Genomic DNA, 21943 nt, shown 5'->3' on the forward strand with positions numbered 1-21943 from the left:
CATCTCTGAACTCAATTTTCACATTTTTAGTAGCTTTGCAATTATTTGTCTGTTTTTTCCATTACCTCATTAACTTCTTAAAGATAGCTGGTGTTCCATGAATCTTTACCTCCCTCTCACAGGGAACAGAGTACCTGGGACATAGTAAGTGCTCACTAAAAGCTTGTTGAGTGAGTGCAATTAATTTACTAAAGTGGAATAGCTTAGTAATAATGGAAAGGTACCAGAAGCTTTGAGTGGAGGAGTTATATGATTTAACAAGTGTCTTGTGACATGAAATCTGGAAGCTTATGGAACAAAGATTTGCATGAAAAAGAGTCATAAAAGCAGCAACAGAGGCAGGAGAAGCTGGGAAGAGTGACGGTGTTGTCACATAGGACAAGAGACAAGAGATTCCCAAGAATTAAGTAATAGTCACAATATTCCCATAAGAAGGTTAGAAAGGATACGCAGAAAACAGTCCATGACAGGGTGAATAATGGCCCCTAAAGAAGCCCATGTCCTAATCCTCAAAGTCTGTGAACATGTTACCTTACACTGAAATAGGGACTTTGCAAGGGTGATTAAGTTAAAGGTCTTGAGATGTGGAGATTATCTTAGATTACCTTGGTGGATCCAACATAATCACAAAGATCCTAATAAGAGAAAACCAAGAGGATCAGAGTGAGAGGCAATATGTGATGTCAGAAGCAGAAGTCACAGGGATGTGGGGCCGCAGGCCCAGCAATGCAGGCAGTCTCTAGAAGATGGAAAAGGCAAGGAAAGGATTCACTCCTAGAGTCTCCAGAAGGAACACAGGCCTGGCAACTGAGTTTTAGACTTCTGAACTCCAGAACTGTAAGAGGATAAATCTGTGGTGCTTGAAGCCACAAAGTTTGTGACATTTTGTTATAATAGCAATAAGAAACCAAAACACAGACCCGAGAGAGTCAAAGGGTAAGTTACAACGGGAGATTGCAGGTGTAAACCACAAGGGTGAAAAAGCCTCTTATTTCAGGTGAAATAAAAAATAGGGAAAACATTTGGAAAAACAAGATCATGAAGTCTTTTCTTCACAGGAGAGACTTAGGTACTTTCAAAAGAGGAAATGAAAAGTGGAGAGGGAATTATTGAAGATTTTGAAGAGAAACAATGTGTGTGAGCTGATGCATTTCTAATGGAAACAGGAAAGAATACTGTAATAAGCACAGTGACCAGGTGCTTGCTTTGTGGCCGTCATTGCCAGTCCCGGTCCTTCCCACTTTACAGAAGCGTTTCAGTAAGTCCTTTACAGTAACCCATTTGCTGATGAGGAAATTATGGCTGAGGGAGGTTAAATAATTTGCCCAGGCTATACATATTATAAATTGTGGAGCAGGTCTAATCCAAGTCTGACTGATAACAACGTCCATGCTCTTAACCCCCTAAAAAGAGAGGAACCATTAGCAGTGCTGTCAAGTGCTGACTCCCTGTCTTTTGAGACGTGAGGGAAAGAAGTGAAAATGTGTGAAGAAATAGATGTGCTTTGGATATAAAAGAAGGAAGATGAAAATGTACTTAATAAAATTTTTAAAGTTTTGTTCTTTGTGAGCCAACTTTTAAACTATGAGGTCAAGATCAAAATGTTTTTCCACTGAATCACAATATTCAATCAATATGTGATTATTTTTATGCACAATTTTAACAATTGCTAAATAGTCAAGAGTTTCAGTTCAATAAATTTGCGTGTTTTTCCCTAAAAGAGAAAAACAAAGTTAGGAATAAAATTAACATACTAGAGTGTTCGGGTTGAGTCTAGATGAAAATAAATTACATTTCTAGTGACTTTCAAAAGTACAAACTATTTTCCCACATCTCTAAGTCATAGATTTTATTGAGTGTGAGAACTACAATTTACAGTGTAAATTGACTTATCTGAATGGTATTTTGTGCTTCTAATTTGGGAAGGTTCTTGGTTTACAATTTGTCTGCATCCAAAAAAGGAAAAGAGACTACAATAAGAATCATGCAAGCACAGAGAATCAGTCACTAGTACGCAGATATTTTCACAAAGAATTTTTTTAAATGTTTAAAATCTATACTTTCTTAAATAGCCATGAATCTTTTTAAATTTTAAACAATTAGATCAGATTCATTCAATAAACATGAAGTGGTTGGATTTGGGCTGAGTTTTGAGGATGTAGAGGAGGAGGACAAATCCTCTACCGTTTGGGACATTTTGGCTGGGCTATGAATTACATTCACATGAGACAGAATAACAGGAGAAAATCAAACAAAGCTTTATAACATGTATAACATGGGAGAGACCCAGGAAAACTGAATAGCTCAGGCATCTGGCCGAGGTTGTCATCTTAAACAGCATATTCAGCTAAAGACAAAGGAGGGTGTTGGGGAGAGTGGTTTGGAACTTCAAAGGAGAGGAATGCAATTCACATAGAAATGGAAAAGCAAATGTTTGGTAAACAGAACTTTGATAAGAATGTGCTTAGGAAGGACCCTCACAGTCTGCTGATACCCAGAGTTATCTATGGTGATGTCTCATCCCGGGACAGGCCTTCTATCTTAAATTCTTTTAGGCAGTTAGGGGGAAGGCCAAAGTGTCCTTCAGAGTCTTTTGTTCTTAAAAATAATCAAGCCAAGGCAAAGAGACACATTTTGGGGTGGCCAGTTCTGATCCCCCACAAAGATAATTTAGAATGTAAATAGATGACAAAGACAAAGTAAGTAGGGAAAACATTTCAAATGAGTGGGCCAGTTTGGGCAGTTCATAGAAGTAATTAACAAGATAAATTAAGGATTTCAAGGAAACGGTTGTACAGCAGAATCAAAATTTGTACTGAAGTAGAAAGAATAAAACTGTCATTTTGAAGAAATAAAATTGTGATATAGACAACAAATATAAAATGATGCACCAGAGTTTATAGGAAAAGGAAAAAGTTTAAAATTATAATATGAATGGAGGATAGAGAACAGTAGTGCAAACTAAGAATGACAGTGTTCCTGTAGGAAAATAGAATAACTGACCAAAACTATAATCAAGATATAATAAAGAAAACATTGCTGAGTTAACAAAAATATTTACGCATATAAATTAAGGTATTTTATTACATTCTGAAGGGGGAGGACAATGAAAAAGACTCTCAAATTAGACACATCCTGGAAAATAGCCTTCTAATAAGATTAAAAGTATACCTTGAAGCGTCTATGCAGAAACTAAATATGTAAATATGCACAAATTGTGAGGATCTACTAAAGAACAAAACTCAAGTTCTTCTCAGACAGGTTTTCAAAATTCCAGATAGCAGGGGGCTGGCCCGGTGGGTGGTGGGTGGCGTAGCAGTTAAGTTAGTGTGTTCCGCTTCAGCAGCCTGGGGTTTGCTGGTTTGGATCCTGGGCGTGGATCTACTCACCTCTCATCAAGCCACGCTGAGGCGGTGTCCCACATAGAAGAACCAGAAGGACCTACAACTAGGACATACAACTGTAAACTGAGGCTTTGGGGAGATAAAAAGCCAAAAAAAAAAAAACCAGTAAGATTGGCAACAGACGTTAGCTCAGGGCCAATCTTCCTCAAAAAAAAAAAAAAAAAAAACCAATGTCTGGGTCCCATGGCCACAGATTCTAATTTGACTGATTTGGGATGGGGCCTAGGAATTGTTAAAAAAAAAACATAACTATAGAGAAATCTTTAGTGCAAACAGTTTTGAATGCACATTATTTTGGTCACCCAGTCAAATTAGATTTATCTAAAATAGCAACAGAAAATTTCAGATATTTAAGAACTCCACAAATAAATCTACTCTGTACCCTTCTTGAACAAAAATACCAAAAGATACAGTCCAGCCAAACAAGGCTTGCATTATTGTCTTGTACATCCTTGCCTACTCCTCCTTGAAAGAGCTTATGTTTGTGGATATCTTTCCTCAATCCCTATCTATCCTCAAACAAGGAGAGCTATATTCATAAGATGGTTTGCTCACAAACAGATTATCCAATTACCACCAACTCCAGATCACTATCTGCTAATATGCAGTGGAAGGCTTCTCAGATCTATTGTCCGAGGGCGTTTTATGCCAGTCTCAATTGGAGCTCTGCTTATCTGAAGTGCTCTCATTTCTTGTGCTTACAGTCTGGCTCTCTGCTACCCTGCTACTATCCTAGCTGTAGGTCTTCTGCTGGTATTAGGGACAGGGTGGAGGCTGTGGTGTGATGATGTGGATTATGACTCTTTCACTTCAAGTCCTCCGTGTTCCTGTAGCACCTATATTCTTTCAGAAGACATAGGAGTGCAATTGCCTGTTGAATGTTTCCTGTTTCTCCTACAACACGCACGCAATCCTTAAAAACCGGTGCCCAGCAGATTCCTTGAGATATAGTACATATTAAATGAGATTGAATAAATGAATAAAGAAGAGCTGTTAGCCAGACATTATTTTAAATGTTATTTTTGGTTGACAGAGACTTCCATAGTTCATGTGTGATGTTACAGAATTTGCACATCTGTTGCTCCTAATATTTTACATATTAAACAATGTCCTGATTTGTGGGCCCACTTGTGGCTAATTTTATACTATAATTTATTTACACAAAGATCTTTCCCTCTTATTGAAAAATATTATATTCCTAATATAATTAGGCCCCAGTATATCTCTTACATGTAGCATTCAAGTTATGTAGTTTAAAGTTTTGATAACTTAATTCTGAGTATGTTAAATCTAAAGGATATATGCACAATTAATATTTCATAACCAGTGGAAACAAAAAAGTAGACAGGGACAGGGACATGCTGGAGCTGTCTCATAGCAGCTCTTGACAGCCAATTGTTAAATTTTCAGGAATTTTAAGAGCTCTTTGTTAAACACAGGTGTTAATAAAAATAAATTATATAAACCTACAATTAAATAAGTTACATTAAAAACAAAAATAAGAAATACTCAAAACTCATCTTTTTCTAATTTTTTTACTATATTTTACTATCTATGCTCTTGAGTTTATTTACATTTATTGTAACTGTATAGTGGACATACTATATAATGGTGTGCTGTTAAGCATATCCTCCCACCTCTTCATTGCTGCCCACCCTCATCTTGGTTTGTATATTCAGCACCCATATGTTGGGTTTTGCCATATTAATTTGAAGTTTTCCATTTTTTTAAGCAATGTGGTTATTCACAACAAGCTCTTAATTCCCTGGAGAGCAAGACTGAATCTTCTCTTTACCTGGTATCACTTCCATTGCACGGAACAAACAACAAATGCTACACAGGTATCACTGAGGACTCAAGAGTATAGAGTTTCTTTTCAGCAAAGAGAACCAAAATATCCTACTGAGCATGTAGAGCCTCATAGTTTAAACTTCTGATGCTTCATCTTAGGGGCTGTTCAAACCACCACCATTTTCTTGATGTCTGATTCTGCCATGGTCTGAGATTTCCTGGTTAGTCTGATGATTACAAGAGGAAGAACCACAATAAAGAACTCAGAACAATAAGAAGAAAGGGAACATGACTGGGAGGGATGCAACAGGAGTGTACTTGGGTGATTTGAAACAAGAACAGCAAATTAGAAACTTAAAAGGAAAAACATAGGGAATTGGGAAAGAAACATATATTTTTAAATATATACATACCTCCAGAATAAGTCACTGGATTTTCCACAAAAGGAAAAGAGTGTTGGATACATCAATCCTAGTTAAGCCACTGCTTTCTTCTTCTAAAGCTTAAACTTGTTACAAGAGGCTGTTCCTTATCTCCTGTTTTTTTTTTTTTTTAATGAAAATAAAACACTTCTTGGCTCATATCCTTATTTTTATCTAAAATTTTGCATATCTAACTTATCTTTTTTTTGTGGTCACAGACTTTTTTTTTCCTTCGAGTTTCCCAGGCTTCTCCTCAAAGTTTTCTTAATGCATCACACAGACCATTGTGTAATTTAGTCTGAAATCTGGATATTCCTTCTCACTCCTTCCTTGCTCATCACAGAATAAGTGAAAAATAGAAATTTACCATTTCTCGTAAGCTGATTAAGAAACATTGAAATAAAGACAAATTGGGTTAAATGAAAAGAAGGAAATACCACAGATACATTTTTAATTTGTTTAACTTTAACATATAATTTTAAAACAAAAGGTTTTCATAGAAAGACTCTGTCATGGACTTCCTATGGTTGGGTGGCTAAGGGCATCTTTGCATACTCTAATCATGGGGAAGAAGTTTTCTGCATGCATAGACTGAAGCCACTGTATGAAAATCTCCCATCTATGTCTCTACAGGAATATTTATGTGCACTCAAGTCAGTGCTATTGGATTTTTCCCTCTCTCTAACTTCTGCTTGCAACAGCTCATACATGGGACATTTGCTTTGCTATGTGTAGTTTCATAGGCAACAATCTTTAGATCTTGATAAATGGAGGATACTGCCAAGACTGCATGTCTTTAATCCTCAATTAAATTTTAATTTACTGAGAACAAACTACACATTCAATAGTGGTGCTAGGCATTCCAGGATAATATTAATAAGACACAGTCTTACTCTCAAGGTGATTAAAATTACTTCAGGGAAGAGACAATTGCAGTGCAAAACAGAATCCTTTATGTGAAGTTGAAACATTTGGCAGTTGAAATATTGGCAAAGAAAGTCTTTATGGATCTTAAAGTCAACAAAATACTGTGTATATAAATAAAATTTTCCCTCACAATACATGGCCAGTGGGATAGTGGAGGGAGGAATAAAGAAAAAAAGACTTAGAAATCATGATTTGGTTGCATGAAGCTCTGAGTCCTATGCGCTGTGCATTAAAATGATGTATAAAAGCAAAGAATTGAAAGTAATTCCTCCAAAGCACTTCTGGCTGCCAAATATGAACAGTGTGAAATGTCTAAAACGGAAAGAGGCACCAAATAGAAAGGAACACGAGAAATAAGAAGCAATGCAAAATTTCCACGCTCACCACTCTATCCTAGGGAGAGTTGAGATTAGGTAAGTATGTCTGGAAAAACAAGAGAAGTATTCCTGTGCTTTCAAAGCCTACTCTATTTTTCATTACATTGTTAACAGAGACTAAAACACTTAAATACTACCTCTTCAGATCTTGGCAATCCCACCTTAACACAAGAAAAAAGCCAATGGGCTGGAAATTGAATCCTTGCCTTTTCCCTTCAGAGTCTATGGTTTAAAGGAAAATTTACTTGGATCATTTTTCAAAATGGTTACGTTCATTAATGAAATAACTTCTTAAAGGCTCAGAGCAAACCAGAATCTTGAGCCAAAAATATAGTTATATGCTCTTACAGCATTTGATTCAGGTTTTAAAAGCTCAACACGTTGTTAGGCACAGGTAACTTTAACATAAAGACACAGAAGAGTAGGGTAAAGGATTTTGAGGCCATAGGTTTTATTGATTGCTGCCTTCTTATAATCACCCAGATTTCAGAAATCAATTCTCTCTAAAAAAAAAAAAAGAAAAGAAATTTTTTAAGATCTTAGAAATTCTTCACTTTCCTTCATATCAGGTTAAATAGATTTCACTTACATTAGTCTGTTTAATCACACTAATTACCATGTGTTTTGACTGAGCAAGAGTAAACACACTAGGAAGTTTACTCATCAACTCTTTTATTATAGTATAAGTCATCAGAAGGAAAAAAAGAAATGAAACTTAGCTAATCATTTAGTTTACATGGAAATAGCAATAATACCAGACACTACTTATCAATTGAGCCAAATACACTGTCTCATTTAATCACTTCAATAACTTTTTGATGAAGGTCTTGTTAGAGCATTTTACACACAGGAAAATTGTAAGTTGCTCAAAGTCACATTCAGTAAGTGACAGAGCCAAAGCTCAGAACTAGGTCTGTCTGATTTGTTGCTCCCTAATCAATCTACTTAAAGTAAAAAGGTATTTGGTCCTTTCTTCTTCCCTTTGTTTTCATTCCCATGGAGTAAACCAGTTATTTTGATTTCTGTCTTAAGTATAAATTGTGTTGATTTCTTTAGAGTAAGAAAAATAATTCATAAAATTATTGCAATACCAGTGTTCAGTAACCCATAGTCTTGGGTTAGAATTTTTTTTTTATCAGGCCAGCTGGCAACACTGACAATTTATCACTAGTTTTCAGATTTAAATACATCAATCTTGCACTAACAAATTAAATAAGAAGATCTTTCCAAGAATTAATTGTGCATTGGGATTTTTGCAAATTTTATTCTGTCATTTCCAATGTAATGTTAGAGAATTTTGATTTATCAAACTTTAAGGAATCAGAAGAAATTTAAGAAATGTTTAACGTGTCTACATCATTAGTAAATATTTTTATTAAAAATGAAGAGGAAAAGCTTGGTATTATCCCTTATCTATCCCTAAACATACTAAAAGAAAGAATAAGGTGTTACTACATATAAAATATTACTTTTTTTTTAACTGGACCTCCAGTAATGGGCAGGACTTCTGTTGTTGTTTTTGATGTTTGATTACTGAAAAGCCAAGTGCTATGGAGAATTTTGTTTGCATTAACATAGCCCTAACTTTACTCAGAAGATAATTTGAACTTTGAGAGAGATGAGATTCACAATGAATAGAAGTTTCCCTGCATGTTCAACGTCTGACTTCAACATCCCAAAGGAATAGAGAAAAAGTGGATAACCATTAACAGCATTTTTGTTCTTAAACGATAAATAGTATTCTCTATGGAATGAATTACTTTAGGAAGTATGTTCTATGCAATTTTCACATGCTCTTTAGATAGCAAAAAAATGCTTGAAGTAGTGAACATTAAAACTTCTACTTTGATTCAGGATATAGGCCTTAATTTAGATATGAAGGCCTTTTGTTAGTCATTTTCCTCTAGCAAAAATGTGGGCAATATTTTGAAACTTAGCTATTAAAATTTTCAGGAAAATGTTTAATTCATAGAGTAATTTCCTTAAATCATAATTTTCTTCCTACTTTAAAACGAAAAAAACAATATCAGTTTCATAACCTTATTTTGTTTCAAGCTAAATCAAGTTAATGGAAGAGACAGTAGAGAAAATCAATATTGAATATGGTTGTCTTTCCTAAATGATAACAAGAGAAAAAAGAACAATATGATAAATAATAAGACAATAACACAGTATTCAAATACTGTTCAGATGCTTTAGAAATATGTGCCAGCTACCCAATTTAAAATATAGGGAGAAAAAGTCTTATTTTTAAGACTTTTTATTTTTAAGACTTAAGAAGATGTTTATTTCTTACATGTTATAGCTATGTCTGCATACTGGAAAATAGGGGTATGATTTGTCATAACATTATAGAAAGCTAAAATGGTAATTCAGATACAAAATTAGATATGAAATAAATATCTACCAAAATGTGTACAGGACTTGTATACTGAAAACTACAATACTATGAAAGAAATCAAAGAAGATATAAATAAACAGAGAGACATATTGTGTTCATAGATTGAAAAACTTAACGTAGTAAAGAGGTCAATTCTATCCAAATTACGGGTTTAATGCAATTCTTATCAAAATCCCCTCAAGATTTTTTGAACATATAAGCAAGATTATTCCAAAATTTATATGGAAAGGCAAAGAAACTAGAATATCTCAAAATTTTGAAAGAGTAGAATAAAGTATGAGGTATCAATCTACTCACTTTCAAGACATTATATAGCTACAGTAATCAAGAATTTGTGGTATTGGTGGATGAATTGACATTTAGATTAATGAAGCAAAATAGAGAACCTAGAAATAGACCCACAAAAATATGCCCAACTGATTTTTGAGAAATGTTCCAGGAGTCAGCCCAGTGGCATAGCAGTTAAGTTCACGCATTACACTTTGGCAGCCCGGGGTCCGTTGGTTCGGATCCTGGGCACGGACCTACTCACCACTCATCAAGCCATGCTGAGGCAGCATTCCACATAGAACTAGAAGGACCCACAACTAGGATATACAACTATGTACTGGGCCTTTGGGGACAAAAAAGAAAAAAGAGGAAGATTGGCAACAGACTTTAGCTCAGGGCCAATCTCCACCCCCCCCAAAAAAAAGAAAGAAGTGTTCCAAAGGAATTTAATAGAAGAAAGATAGTCTTTTCAACAAATGGTGTTAGAGTAATTGCACATCCGTAAGCAAAAAAGGTGAACCTTGACCTAAATCTCCTATTTTATACAAAATTAACTCAAAATTGATGATTGAGTTAAATGTAAAACTATAACATTTCTAGGAAAAAACTTAGGAGAAAATCATCTGGATCTAGGACTAGGCAAAAGATATTTAGACTTCACAACAAAAGCATGATCCATGAAAGGAAAAATTAATAAACTGGTCATCACCAAAATGTAAAACTTTTGCTCTGAGAAAGACTCTGTTAAGAGGATGAACTGAGAAACTACAGAGAGAAAATATTTGCAAACCACATATCTGACAAAGCACTAGTATCTGAAATATATAAAGAATTCTCAGTTCTCAATGGTGGAAAAACAAACAATCAAATTGGAAAATAGGCAAAAGACATTCCGAAGAGACACTTGACTGAAAAGGATGTACAGATGGCAAACAAGCACATGGAAAGCTATTCATCATCATTAGCGATTAGGGAAATGTAAAGTAAAACCTCAATGAGGTATCACTACACACCTATCAGAACGGCTGAAATAAAAAAATAGTGAAACACCAAAGGCTGGCAAGATTGCAGAGAAACTGGATCACTCATACATTGCTGATGGGACATAGAATGGTGGAGCCACTTAAGAAAACCAGTTGGTGATTGTTTAAAGATTTAGTATGCAACTACCATACAATCCAGCAATTGTCATCCTGGGTGTTTATCCCAGAGAAATGAAAAGTGGTGTTCACACAAAAACTTGTACATGAATTTTCACAGCAACTTTATTCATAATAGTGAAAAACAGGAAATAATCTAGTGTCCCTCAACAATGAATATTTAAACGAACATGGTACATGGAATACTCATCAATACTCAGCAATAAAAAGGAACAAAATGTTGATACATGCAACATCTTGAATAGATCTTCAGAGAATTATGCTGAGTGAAATAAACAATAACAAATGGTTACATACAATATGACTCCATTTACATAGTCTTCCTGAAATGACAAAATTATAGAAATGGAAAACAGATTAGTGGTTGCCAAGAATAAAGATGCAGCAGACAGGAAGAGAGGGAGAGGAGAAAAATGGTTATAATGGTTATAAAAGGGCAACATGTGATTAAAAAATGTCTTGTATCTTGATGAATCAACGTCAGTATATTAGTTGTAAAATTGTACTAGAGTTGCAAAATGCTACCATTGGGAGAAAGTGGGTAAAGTGCACATGGAATATCTGTATTTTTCTCACAACTACATGAAAATCCACAATTATCTCAAAATTAAAAGTAAATAAATCGATTAAATTTGAATGTAAAAATAAAAACATAAATTTGGAAATTTAAAACAATTATACTTTTTTTATTGAGGTAAAATTGGTATATAACATTATATAAGTTTCAGGTGTACAACATTATAATTCAACATCTGTATACACTACAAAGTGATCACCACAAAAATATAGTTACCATCCATCATCATTCAATTGACTTCCTTCGCCCATTTTACCCATCCCCCACCTCCTTCCCTCTGGTAACCACCGATCTGTTCTCTGTATCTGTTAGTTTGTAAAACAATTATACTTCTAAATAACTTATGTGTCAAAAAGAGAAATCATAGTGAAAACTAGAAAATATAATTGCATAATAAGAATAATACTAATTATCAAAATTTGTCCAATGTAAAAAGAAGTAATTAGAGTGAAAATTATGGTCTTACATTCTTATGTTACTAAAGAAGAAAAGCAGAAAAATAAGAGCTGAGTTTCCACTTTAAGATTTTAAAAATATACTGAATAACGTAAAAGAAAATATAAGAAAGGAGTTAATTAAGATAATAGCAGAAGTTAATGAAATATAAAACTAAGATAAAGTAGAAATAAAAAATCAGTCTATTTTTAAAATATCAACAAAAAGTGGATAAATCTCCTGAATTACTAACCAAAGATTAATGACTAAAGGAAATATTAACAATACAAGGAATAAAAATGGTATAGTATAACTACTGAAATACAGATAGTTAAAAATATAAGCAATTACTATGAACAACTGTTTACCAATAAATTCAAAGACTTGGGTGAAATGGTTAATTTTATAGAAAAAGGTAATTATCGAATTTGACTCAATGGGAAATAGAAAATGAGTATAGCTATACATATAATTACGTAACTTGGATCACATGGTAAAAATTCTATCTTCATAAAATTCTCTCTGAACTGATGCAGAGACCTGAACTGTCACTCTTGCCCCCCAGTCACAGTGCAGACTTATAGACGTCAGATGACAAAATCTTAGCCTGAATCCCTCTCACAGTAGCTCCAGTATTTCCCCAGTCCCAGGATGTATAGTGGGAATAAACACACTTAGCAACTGTCAGAATTCCCATATTACTCCCATGACCCACGTGAAAAGGGCCAAATGGAAGCCCTTGTTTGGCCTGTGCGAGAGCTATATGGCTCTTAGAGAACAGTCCAGTATAGATTTCATCAAAGATAATCAGGTCATGACGACAGTTGTAGTGTCTTTACTAGAGGAAATCAACAAACTTCTGTCACATTGTATGCAGCTATTGACCCAGAAAAATGCTTCCCCCATCCAACTCCCATCTCTATCAGAAAAAATAATCAGATAATTAGAAGAATTTGTCATCCTGTAGCAAGGATAAGAGTGAATCTTTAATGTCTTTCCTCAGGGCTAAATTAATGCTCCTGTTTTCCATCGTAATATAATCTAGAAGGACCTTGGTCATCACAATATCCCATAAAGCATTACATGAAACCATTAGATTGATGACATTTAATTAATTGATCCTAATGAGCAAAAAATAACAAGTATCCTGATTAATTATTTAGTAAGATGGATGGAAGGATTATGAGTATCATATGTATATGAAATGTCTAGGAAGCAGGGTTACAACCGGCAGACCCAATGGTTTTGCAAGAGCTTATGATCAATAGATGTGCTGTATGGAATCTTTAGCAAACCTCAATAGGAAAATAGTAACACATGCCCTAATGTTTTGGAACAAAGTCATGCCTTCTTTCACTCACAAATATTTTCTACTTGGAAGACTTGTTGCTGAGCCTTGGTAGGAAGTAAACACCTGACCCTATGACATGCAACACAGACTGCCCATCATGAACAAGGTGTTATGCAATCTACCAAATCACCAAATTGGACACACACAGAAGAATTTCATTGTAAAATGGACACAGTATATATAAGACTAGGTCCAAGAAGATTCAGAAGTCACTAGTAAACTCCACAAGCAGGTGGCTCAGGCTCCCCCATAATACCTATTCTTACTGCTTTTTCATCTATACCTCAAAATATCTATATGGCCTCACTGGAAGCTCCCTAAGACCAGTTAAAAGAGAGGGAAAAAGAGTGGGCCTGATTAGCAATGGATTGGATGGCATGCAGGCACCAGTTAAAAGTGAATGGAATACTACTCAGCCATAAGAAACGATGAAATCCAGCCATTTGTGACAACATGGATGGACATTGAGGGTATAATGCAAAGTGAAATAAGTCAGAGGGAGAAGGTCAAATACCGTATGATTTCCTTCATTAAGTAGTAGATAATAACAACAATAAACAAACACATAGGGACAGAGATTGGATTGGTGGTTACCAGAGGGGAAGGGGGGAGGGAGGAAGGTGAAAGGGATAATTGGGTACATGTGTGTGGTGATGGGTTGTAATTAGTATTTTGGTGGTGAACATGATGTAGTCCATGCAGAAATAGAAGTGCAATGATGTACACCTGAAATTTTTACAATGTTATAAACCAATGTTACAAACCAATGTTACTGCAATAAACAAAAAATTAAAAAAAAAAAAAAAAGTGAATGGTGATCACATTACAGCCCTCATATGGCCCCTCTAAAAGACGGTAATAAAGGAAAAATTTCCTATGGGCTGAACTCCAGGATCCAATATCTGGTTGTTCACTTTGTGTGGAAGGAAAGATAGTCTGAGGTATAGACCAATCCTGTTTCAGGTTCAGACACATGGAAGAACGAGATTAAAATATTGGTGATATGAGGTATGTAGTGCACCTTTCTAAATGCATGTAGAGTGTGAAGATCCTTGTGTCCACTGCAAAGGAGATTTCTCTATTATGATGAGAAGATGACTCATATTATGAACCATGCTATGGAAGCTTCTTTTGCTCAGTGAGCCCATGTATAAAGAGGCTTTGGTAGCAGGGAGTGAGTTATGCATGGGCTCAAGAATATAGACTTTCTCTCATCAAAGCTGATCTGGCTACTACTGCTGCTGAGTGCCTAATCTGCTAAGGAACAGAGATCAATGCTGAGTCACTATCCCGTGGAGGGAATGGCTGGTTACCTAGTGGCAATTTGATTATAATGGTTCACTTTTATTATACCACAAGCAGCAATTTATCCTCACAGGGATATACAGATATTTCGAGTACAGATTTTATTTTCTTACCAGCAGCTTTTCTATCAGCATGACCATCTATGGACTTACAGAATGTCTTATCTATCCACTGCCAAGTTATTCTACACAACAATCACCCTTGAATAAAGGACATTTTATAGTAAAGGAGGTAAGACAAGGGACTCTTGCTCATTGAATTCACTAGTCTTGCCACAAGTCCCATCTCCCAGAAGAAGATGGCTTCATTGAACAGTAAATACCTTATGAAGACTCAATTATGGCACCAATTGAAAATTAGGTTCTTTGAGGTTACAGTGCTATCCTAGAGAATGTAGTATATACCTTAAACCAACAGCAAATATATATTGTCATCTCCCCACAGCCAGAAGGCACTGGTCTGGGAACCAAGGAGTAACCAATATTTTCTTCCTTAGCCATGGACCTGGGATTCATGGTTTGGAGGTCCTTGTGCCCAGGAAGAAATGACAAAATGATACTCATACATCTGTTAAATTGGATGCTAATGCTGCTCTGGCCATTTTGGGCTTCTCATGTCACTGTAAAGTGTCCTCCAACAGGCAGGGAAAGGCACCAACGTACTGGTTGAGTTGACTGATCCCAGTTGCAAACGAGAAATTGTGTAAAGAAAAAAAAAAAGACTATCTCTAGAACCCAGGGGATTTGTTGGGGCACCCTTAGTACTCCCTTGACCAATGGTCATAGTCAATGAAAAACTGGGGCAACACAATGAAGATAGGATCACCAAGTATTCAAATCCAGCATAACTGAAGTTTTGAAATACAACATTAAATTAAGAACTCCAAACGGCCAAGGTGTTGACAGATATTAAGGGGAACATGGAGATGGAAGAGGAAGTATAAGTCTCAATTTAAGCCTTACAAACAGCTATAGAAGCAGGTCCAAAACAACCCACTTTCTGCACTTAACTACTTGATTTTTTTCCTCCCCTACTTTCCCTGCTAATTTATGTGAAAAGTATTGATGGTGACAAGCATTTTAGATTTTAGGTTGGAGTACACTGGAGTATATCTAAACTGGCATCACCCTGCAAAGTTAGTATAACAGATAGGACTTTGTCCCCTGTAGCTACATAGCTCCTACAGGCATTCTTCATACATCTATTCTCTATGTTTTGGTAGTTCTCTACTCTTTTTCCTTTTAGGTCTCCTTGTAGTAATGGCTCCTGTTCTTGAAATTTCTGGGTTACTACCACCCCTCATTGGTTTTCCTAACCTGCCCATATCTTTATAAATTGTCCCTTATTAAACTCTCCTGAAAGACCTGATTTGAGTGCCCATCTATTTCTTACCAGGACCCTGAATAATAAAGAAAATACTGTTTTAGCTCTGCAGTCAAATGAGTTTTTTAGTACTTCATCCTGAATTAGAATTACCCACCTGCCGCCAGCACAACTGGACAAATATGGGTTTCTCCGACAAGGACAAGGTCTTTGCTACATGGCACAGAGCAGACCTGTGCATGTGTTCTGCACTCATTCTGGCTCCAGGAAAAGAGAGACTCAGTAAGGAATACACAGAGCAACCTTAGATACTTCTAATCTCAACAATGAGATAATTCATTCAGACTAGGGAATAAGGGGTAGGCAGCGAGACCAAGAGTGTCAACTCTGGGGAAATTTCATTACGTGGAAAAGTTAGGCCTGAGAGGTGGAGGCCCTCCCCCAATATGCAGAGTACACAAAATCCTGTAAACTAATTAGAAAAAAACCCCACAAAATAGAAACTTTCCAAAGGATATGAAAAGACAGTTCACAGAAGAGTAATCTCAAATTGTCAATTAAATAATTCCTAGCCCAAATGAACATTCAATATTGTGTTTATTTTTCACAAGATCACATTGATAACTAAAATTAGTTTTCTTTTTAGTGTCATACTAAATATTTTGTCATTAATCAAAGCAATCAGAGTAAACTATAAGTCAGTTTCAAAATTTAATCTATTCTGTACAGGCTTAAATTTTTGTCTTCTTAGTTCAGGACTGTCATTCTCCTATCTTGGATTGTAATCTTGCCCTTAATAATGGAAATAGTAATGTTTTTTATAAATAGGGCTTATTCTATACCAAGCAATGTTGTAAGTGCTTCACATGTGACAACTAATTTAACATTCATAACAATCCTGTTAAGTACATAGTATTATTATTCCCATTGACAGATGAGCAAACAGTGTGTCCAAGGTCAATTGGGATTTAAACTAAGACCACAGGCCCCATGGTCTTAACTACTACATTATGTCGCCTCTAATTCACAACTGGTTCCTGGCTTGAGCAGCGTTCAACCTGTTTTAATCATCTTTCTCTCTATGATTTGAGTAGCATAAACAATACCCCCTTCAAGTATGAGGAAAAATACAAAGTTGCTGATGGAAAATGTAAACTGTTCTAATCCACTGTGAATACCATGAAGAAAAATGGTAGGTATTAGATTAATATATTTAATTGTAAAACAACTGATAATCATTTAGAGCCAACATCCCCCTCCATTTTTGATTTTCCAAGTATTTGGGAAAGATTTAGAAAGACATAACGGCAATGGGAGGGGGAATTCCAGCCTGGAAATAGAGCTTGGACCAAGCAGCCTATTGAAGGAGGCAGAAGTTGTGGCTTGAGCAGGATTTCCTAGGGAGATAAGTAATGCAGACCAAACAAGGAGCACTAACGCCCAACACCGGATGCCACTGAACCTGTAAAAGCATTTCAGCAGTAAACCAGGACCACAGGAATGCGGTGCTTTTTCCTGGGTCAAAAGATGATTATCCTTTAAGTACAAAAAGTCAGAGGTCCTAAATGTTAGCACTTAACTTAAAAATCACTTTTCTCTCCCTTGAAAATATTTTCAAACTCGATTAAAATCGGCAAAGGAGAGAGAGAAATTATGGAAAGAAGAAAGAAATACAAAGTGTAGATTACAACTACTTTTTAAAGATATTCAGGAGAATGTTTTACTAAAGGTGGAAAAATCCTCCAGTAAAATATAAGCTCCATAAGGGCTTTATTTGTCTCGTTCATCATTCTGTCCTTCGATCCTCATTGCCTAGAAGATTGGCTGGCATAAAGAGATGTTCGATAAATATTTGTTGAAGAATTTAATTAACTAATTAATTAATTAACTAACAAATAAATGAACTAGTGTTGGCGATGGGGAACCATAAAATATTTCTATTTCTTTCTTATACATAAACTCTACCCATTTTTGGCTGAAATTATCAGGATTATGTGAATGAAGACAGTATTTTGATTCTAATGATCAGTCTGAACTCAGCTGATTAAAATGTTTTCAGAGATACTAGACTTCTGTTTTCGTGCCAAGAGTTCCATTTCTTCTTTCTCCAAGTCCAATGCGTATACCTTCTCTTTGCCTCATCACCCTTAGGCCTATTTTAATTTAAACATAACCACCAATAGATTTCTCTCTCTCTCTCTCTCACCAGCTACTAATTAACTAGGATTGGGCTCTTAGTCACTTCAGAGAAAAAATAATAATCAATCCATTCACAGATGCCTGTGTTTATTTGTTGAAATCTCTGGTTTCTCCTGCTGGGGCAAAAACTCCACTCTACCAACTGCTTCTTTCAGCTCACCCTGTTCAGAGACAGAAAAAGCCTTCAAGAGGAAATATGCATCTAAGGAGCCATCCATCTGCCCATGTAAATGAGACACTGAAAGCTTTCAGAGCAGGCCTTGAAAACACCTTAGAATCAGCATAGACATACATCTGAAACTCTCCTCTCTAAACCCTAAAGCCATTGATTGAAAATGTATACTAATAAATCAAAGCCGTATGCTAGACTTTGTAGTTTTAGAATAAACAGTGTGTTGAATGTTCTCACTGTCATCTCAGAGGCTTCCCAGACCCTGCCAATCGTGTCTTGGCAAACCAAAAGTAAGTGCACGGGGTAAGGACTCATTCATTTCAGTCAGTGCTGCTTTTAATGAGGTAGCAAATGAGAGAATGTGGTCACTATCACTGGTGCAGTGCCTGGGACAGAGCAGCACTCTAAGAATGGTGACTTCTTTCTCTTCCTCCTTTCCCTTCCCCACTTAAATACAACAGTCTCTCCCCCAAAATCTCCTGCTCAAATATTTTAAATTAATTATATAGGATTGGAGTCAAAAGTAATATTCTGGTTCCTTTTGATTTTCTTTTGGGCTTTTGGGGGCAGATTTCATTAATATAATTAAATTAATATAGCCTGGTTAAATATTATCTGGATATTAAGATAAATATACTACTTAATTTATACTGTCAAATGGGGGAAGGAGAAGGAAATTAATTTGTCATCACTTCTTTCCAGCTAACATGCATTCATTTTAAATTTACTCTAACACTCCAACACCTACTAGCATAACATCTTCTTTGGTCAAATTTGTCTATTTATTTTCCTTCAAATTCTCCATGCCTTTGCTTGGGTCTCTGTCTTGAATGATTTGAAACCTGACCGCTGTCTCTATCTTCCATGAAAAATGCATGGAACCTGAGGTATAACTCCATTCTCCACTAAATTATTAACAACCCTCTTCTACAGGCTGTGTACTAAACAAATTTATATTTCGTTTATTTTTTAAAAGATTCTTAGGCACTCTATTATCTGTATAATTAATTGTGAGAACATTTATTCTTTTGATTCTTTTACTAATTAACCAGTAATTTATAAACCCCAAAAGCCAGAAACATGATTGAAGGTCTTTACTGGTCCACTTTTCTTAACATGGGCATTAGGCCAAAAGTTATGTAGGACTTCAAGGAGGATGTCTGAAGAGTGCAAAACCTGGATAGAAGAAGTTGCTTGAATGATTCCAACGTTCTTCAATAAGATACTAAGAGATATTTTTGTAAAATTGAATGGACATCTCTGTTTTTTGATCTTGATGTCTGTACACAAGATGTCTAAACCATCATACTCTAAGTGATGTTTCCCTGAGGAAAAAGAATACTATGTGACATCTGGAGGAAAACTTGGAAAAGCATGATACAAACTAAAATTCTACCAGGGAATATGTCAAAGAACATTAGAAGCTGTTGTCTACTTCAAAGTTTCTTCCTGTGTCTTACAGTTTGTGATCTTTGAGGCTGTCTGCATATTAACATATCATGCACACAGGCCTTAAGTCAATTTCTTCTCAAGGAAATCTGTTTCAACTAAATGTCAATTAAGGGGCTGGCCCATGGCGTAGGGGTTAAGTGCACATGCTCTGCTGCTGGCGGCCCAGGTTCGGATCCTGGGTGTGCACCGAGGCGCCGCTTGTCAGGCCATGCTGTGGCGGCGTCCCACATAAAGTGGAGGAAGATCAGCCCGGATGTTAGCTCAGGGCCAGTCTTACTCACCAAAAAAGAGGAGGATTGGCGTGGATGTTAGCTCAGGGCTGATCTTCCTCACAGACACAAAAAGTCAATCAAACAAGAAATCTTGCCAATTCGTTGTTTTCTTCCTCTCTTTTCAAGAGAGTGATTGGTGAAAATCATAGAATGTTAGAATGGAAGTTAACTTAAGCAGAATCTAGACTAGCACTTATTTTTAACCCTCATACCTAGAAAACAGTTTCAGATAAAAGTTTACCATATGATAAATAAAGTCTAGTTACAAGTTGTTGATGTTTTATTGTGATAGGTGGTCCCACAAAGGTAAATTGCTTAAAATTCTTGGGGTTTAGTTCCATGACAACAATGTTAATGAGTTTGGAGAAATAGGCTCAAAGTTCTGCTTTTTTTTTTGATGAGGATGATTGGCCCTGAGCTCACATCTGTTGCCAATCTTCCTCTTTTTGCTTGAGGAAGATTGGCCCTGAGCTAACATCTGTGCCAACATCCCTCTATTTTGTATGTGGATAGCCGCCACAACCCAGCTTGCTGAGTGGTGTAGGTCTGTACCCGGGATCCGAACCCACGAATCAGGGCTGCCAAAGCAAAGTGCACCAAACTTAACCACTATGCCCCTGGGTTGGCCCCACAGGTCCTGCTTTTTAAATTAGTTTTTACAACTATCCCCAAGTATAGAATTAAAAAAAAAAAAGAATATATAATTTGTTGTAATGTGATAGAAGAAATTGCAATGAACTAGAAAAAGAAAACAAAATCCTTTTCAGGAAAAGCCTTGTATTTATTTAGAAGAAAGATTTCTAAGCCAAAATAATAAGCAACCTGTTCTGGAAAGAATTGCCTGTCTAACAAAAGGCTGTGAGGAAGTTGCTTCATATGGGAAAGACTGAAGGATTTAAGGTTCTGAGGAAAAAAATCTGGATAACAAAATAAAGGAGTCAGTGAGAAAGGACACAGAATGACCAAAGAGAGGATAATGAAGAACACCAGTGGCGGTGTGATGGAGGTGAGTTTGGCGAAAATGAAAATATTTAATAGGGGAGAGAGTCTGTGGTATGGGATAAGTGTCACCCTCTCCCTCTGTTACAGAATCTTCATTTAAACTTGTATTACTCACTTAAGGTTTTGTTTGAGTGGATTTGAAATAAGAAGACATGAAAATGTCCCTATCTTGCTTTGTAAAGGAGGGAAAATCCACCCATATGAATGCAGAAACCCAGGGTAGAGAGTAAAGATTTAATCTGAATTACAGTGAAATGAAAATTTATCTGCTCTGTTATCATAACATAATCTTCCCTTTGATACATTAATTGATCCTTATTGTATAATTCCTCTATTCAATACTTAAACTTTCCCTAGGCTACACACATAGCAAAACAAACTAAATCCTGTAATGCTAGATATGTTACTAAGAGTAGTGGTAACATACTATGACCTACATGGGCTGAATCTTTAAAAAGGGAGTGTAGGATCATATAGCAATTTTGGCATTTTCTCAGCTAGCACCAAATTGGGTTAAATAATATCTTGGAGCTCACATGTACTTAGTTAATGTTATATGCTGGAAGGACTTTCTGTCCTATTATAATACATAATTTTTTAGTGTGGATCTCAAAGAAGTATGAAATATATTTCCATTTTACACAGTGCTCTCAAGCAAAAATTTCAATGGGATAAATTTACATCTATGGATATCACATTGGCTTACAGGAAGTTATTTTTCAACCGTAACAATGCCAACTAAGACCGAATGGCTCACTTTTTTCCAAATATATTTCTACACAATTAAGTGTATTCTTTTCATATCCAAAAATTACTAAAACTTTGAAAGCATGATTTATTCTCTTAGAAGAGCATAGATTTTTGTAAATAATGATACTAACATTAAGTCTATATTTCAGATTTAGCAAAAATATTGATGATATTATTCATTAGAAACTCCATATTTTCAATTTTTGGATTGACGTTTTTCTAAATATATATCCAGGAAATTAAGTGTAACTTCAAAATTGATAGTTTTCCTTTAAGAAACAAAAATATTCAGTCGGTTTTACGTACTAACTACACATATGCTTTCTAATCATAGTTACTGATAAAATTAAATT

General features: G+C 35.6%; 1 long non-coding RNA gene across 2 annotated transcripts in view; it reads right to left on the bottom strand.

Annotated features, from left to right (window-relative positions):
* The window catches only part of LOC147916162 (uncharacterized), a 331839-nt gene that overhangs the window by 95502 nt on the left and 214394 nt on the right, over positions 1 to 21943 (bottom strand). The window contains exon 3 of one of the 2 annotated variants that reach the window (XR_015553460.1): positions 6691 to 7424. The exons of the other annotated variant lie outside the window; for it this stretch is intronic. This is a non-coding gene — a long non-coding RNA (uncharacterized LOC147916162). Of the gene's footprint in view, positions 1 to 6690; positions 7425 to 21943 lie in introns of those variants that run through there. 2 annotated transcript variants of the gene reach the window in all.

The sequence above is a fragment of the Ceratotherium simum genome, chromosome 10 (genome assembly GCF_057802395.1).
Source record: "Ceratotherium simum simum isolate JZ-2026a chromosome 10, ASM5780239v1, whole genome shotgun sequence".
Lineage (NCBI taxonomy): Eukaryota > Metazoa > Chordata > Mammalia > Perissodactyla > Rhinocerotidae > Ceratotherium > Ceratotherium simum.